This window comes from Schistocerca gregaria, chromosome 6, assembly GCF_023897955.1.
Source record: "Schistocerca gregaria isolate iqSchGreg1 chromosome 6, iqSchGreg1.2, whole genome shotgun sequence".
Classification (NCBI taxonomy): Eukaryota; Metazoa; Arthropoda; class Insecta; order Orthoptera; family Acrididae; genus Schistocerca; species Schistocerca gregaria.
Window position 1 is genome coordinate 491203702 of NC_064925.1, and position 3938 is coordinate 491207639.

The 3938-nt window shown below is 46.9% G+C and overlaps 1 non-coding gene across 1 annotated transcript; it reads right to left on the reverse strand.

Moving 5' to 3' along the window:
- Positions 1-737: 737 nt before the first annotated feature.
- On the reverse strand, positions 738-811 carry Trnas-uga (transfer RNA serine (anticodon UGA)). The gene has a single exon. It is a non-coding gene; the product is annotated as a tRNA-Ser (tRNA).
- Between the last annotated feature and the right edge of the window lie 3127 nt (positions 812-3938).

Consider the following 3938-nt stretch of genomic DNA (forward strand, 5'->3'; position numbering starts at 1 on the left):
GTTAGTATACGTCGGACCCGCGTGTCGCCACTATCAGTGATTGCAGACAGAGCACCGCCACACGGCAGGTCTAGTCTAGAGAGATTTCCTAGCACTCGCCCCAGTTGTACAGCCGACTTTGCTAGCGATGGCTCACTGACTACATACGCTCTCATTTGCAGAGACGACAGTTTACCATAGCCTTCAGCTACGTCATTTGCTACCACCTAGCAAGACGCCATATTCTTCAAGAATGTATTCTGAACTAATAATATTGTGAATCATGTACCGTCAAGAGCGACGTTCATCATTAATGGATTAAAGTTAAGTATCAAACTAATTACGTCCGATTTCTGAATTCTAATTCCTTGTCATGTTCCAGACCTCACGTCAGTATAGTCCTCCCTCCTCACGCCAGCCAGCGTGAGCTAAAAAGCGTGCATTTCGGCCTCCTCTAGTAACACGGTGTTGGCACTTCTGCCAACACAACATTTTCCTTTGCTTCTGCAACAGTGTTCTGACCCGTTTTGTGTACCAAGGAAGATCAACTCCATCGTTTGTTAATTTGTTTGGTATAAATCTCTCAATTGCTATTTCTTTGAATTCCAGCCACATCCGACGCATCATGTGCATTGTTAACGCAACCAAAGGGGTCCCGCTATAAGATGAAATGGCACGCCAAACCATCACTCCTAGCTGTCGGACCGTATGGCGGGAGACTATCAGGTTGGTGAAACTTCTAGGCAGATTAAAACTGTCTGCCGGACCGAGACTCGAACTCGGGACCTTTGCCTTTCACGGGCAAGTGCTCTACCAACTGAGCTACCAAGCACGACTCACGCCCCGTCCTCACAGCTTACTTCTGCCAGTACCTCGCCTCCTACCTTCCAAACTTTTCAGAAGCTCTCCTGCAAACCTGCAGAAGTAGCACTCTTGAAAGAAAGGATATTGCGGAGACATGGCTTAGGCACAGCCTGCGGGATGTTTCCAGAATGAGATTTTCACTCTGCAGCGGAGTGTGCGCTGATATGAAACTTCCTGGCAGATTAAAACTGTGTGCCGGACCGAGACTCGAACTCGGGACCTTTGCATTTCGCGGGCAAGTGCTCTACCGGTTTGGAAGGTAGGAGGCGAGGTACTGGCAGAAGTAAAGCTGTGAGGACGGGGCGTGAGTTGTGCTTGGGTCGCTCAGTTGGTAGAGCACTTGCCCGCGAAAGGCAAAGGTCCCGAGTTCGAGTCTCGGTCCAGCACACAGTTGTAATCTGCCAAGAAGTTTCATATCAGCGCACACTCCGCTGCAGAGTGAAAATCTCATTCTGGCGATATCAGGTTGGTATCCCACCGCTATCCGAGCCGTCCCCAGACACTTCATCGCTGGCATTTCGAAGCGGCACTCATCACTAAGACAATTATACTCCACTCAATAAGTTTCCGGGGCCCTGTGACCAGCAAACACATGTAGCCAAATAGAGTTTGTCTATCATTATTTTCACCGGTCATAGGTCTTCAGTCTATGCTGATGCATGAGCGAGCTGCTCTTATAGTCAGACACGTTTGATCTTCAACCACCTATCGACCCTAGTTTAACGTACCCGCTTACACATTCTAGTCTTCCCATCCCGAAAGCGCAGTTCCACCAAGGCTACACCTTGGCAATATGTGATGTGTGTATGTGTGCCGCATGTTATGTAGAACAACTCGCCAGAGTGGCATATAGCAACATGCCGAATGCGATAAAAACCTCGTTGCCAGCCATCCACCAGTCAGTCGATCTACTTTCTTCTTAACAGTCTGTACAAAATCATCTTGAACATGTATAATAGCTTTACTGGATACTTGTGGGATGATTCATGAAATACTTGTTACAGAGATTTGGATCGTGTATCGGTGAAGGATAACGTCACCTGTAACTAAAATTCTCAAAAGTCACTAACAGAAGTCACAAATCAGCTGACATTGCTTCACTAAAATTGTCGTCTGTATCCAGCAACTACCTAAAACCTAAACTTATTCGCGTAGCCGAGCGATCTGTATTTATTATGATTGGCAGGGTCATATCCAGCAACTACCTAAAACCTAAACTCATTCGGTGGCCGAGCGGTTCTAGGCGCTACAGTCTGGAACCGCGGGACCGCTGCTTTAGCAGGTTTGAATCCTGCCTCGGGCATGGATGTGTGTGATGTCCTTAGGTTAGTTAGGTTTAAGTAGTTCTAAGTTCTAGGGGACTGATGACCTCAGAAGTAAGTCCCATAGTGCTCAGAGCCATTTGAGCCATTCTTTTTTTTTTTTTCATTCGCGTAAATTTTTTTAGCAAAACATCATTGGCAACCATCAGTTTCCTACAAAATTCATTTCGTTATTCTTGACCTCCAGCACATAATTGCCTTCTGAAACAACTTGGTTGTCTTCTTTCCCTCTTCCTTCTGTTACTCAAGGTTACGACCAAGAGCGTAACTCTTGCTACCTTTTGCAAAGACACGTTACACTATTCCGAAATCACCATAATGGAACTGACTGAGACGCATGGTACAAACTCCAGGAGCTGGTAGTATACGTCATCAGACAATTTTTTTTCTCGGAAACAATAACTTCGTAGCACGGCTTCCCGTCGAAAACCAAAACTTGTTAACACCAGATAACATGTGGCATAGGGCTTGAGGAAACGTGTGGCCTAGTGTTGCCTCAGCCGGCCGGAGTGGCCGAGCGGTTTAGGCGCTACAGTCTGGAGCCGCGCGACCGCTACGGTCGCAGGTTCATATCCTGCCCCGGGCATGGATGTGTGTGATGTCCTTAGGTTAGTTAGGTTTAAAATGGCTCTGAGCACTATGGGACTCAACTGCTGTGGTCATCAGTCCCCTAGAACTTAGAACTACTTAAACCTAACTAACCTAAGGACATCACACACATCCATGCCCGAGGCAGGATTCGAACCTGCGATAGTAGCAGTCGCACGGTTCCGGACTGCGCGCCTAGAACCGCGAGACCACCGCGGCGGCTAGTTAGGTTTAAGTAGTTCTAAGTTCTAGGGGACTGATGACCACAGCAGTTAAGTCCCACAGTACTCAGAGCCATTTGAACCATTTTTTGTTGCCTCAGTGGAACTCCGCCTTAATAACGCGGAAACAGTGCAGCTCTGCTCCACTTTCAGTCTTAAACATACCTAGAAATCACTCATTCCATAATCCATATTTCACTTTATCCGTCCCATCCAACGAAGGTTCCGACCCTTTCCTCCATTTAACCACAGTCCCACTCACAGTGTGTTACCAATTTGATATAAAATCGATTCTTTCCCCATACACATCCATGTCTTCTTCAATGCTATCCCCGTCAAAATCCCCGCCCACAGTTAAGATTGCCCCTCACGTCAAGTTTACTATTTCTACGGTAATAACGAAAGTCTGTATTGTCAGTTGGTAAAACATATGGAAGAAGAGTGACATGTCTGACAGCTGTCAATAGTTCAAATGGCTCTGAGCACTATGGGACTTAACTTCTGAGGTCATCAGTCCCTTAGAACGTAGAACTACTTAGACCTACCTAACCTAAGGACATCACACACATCCATGCCCGAGGCAGGATTCGAACCTGCGACCGTAGCATCGCGCGGTTCCAGACTGTAGCGCCTAGAACCGCTCGGCCACCCTGGCCGGCGACAGCTGTCAATCCGACCTTTTCCCGTGGAGGGCGATAGTATGAAATAACAATAAATAAAAAATTGCGTGCGGTCTACATTTCCATTTTATTTCAATAGTTATTAAATGTACGGAGCTCTGGTTTTTTAGACATTTGATCTTTCCCACTCGCGAAAATCAGCCGATAGCGCACAAGTGAGTAATGAAATAGGGAAACCACGGACAACCTAAATCCGGATAAACGGGCGGATTTTTGAAAAGGCGTCCTCCCTGATGCGAATATGCTGTGCCAACAACCACTTCGCCACGTCACTTGCCTAACAG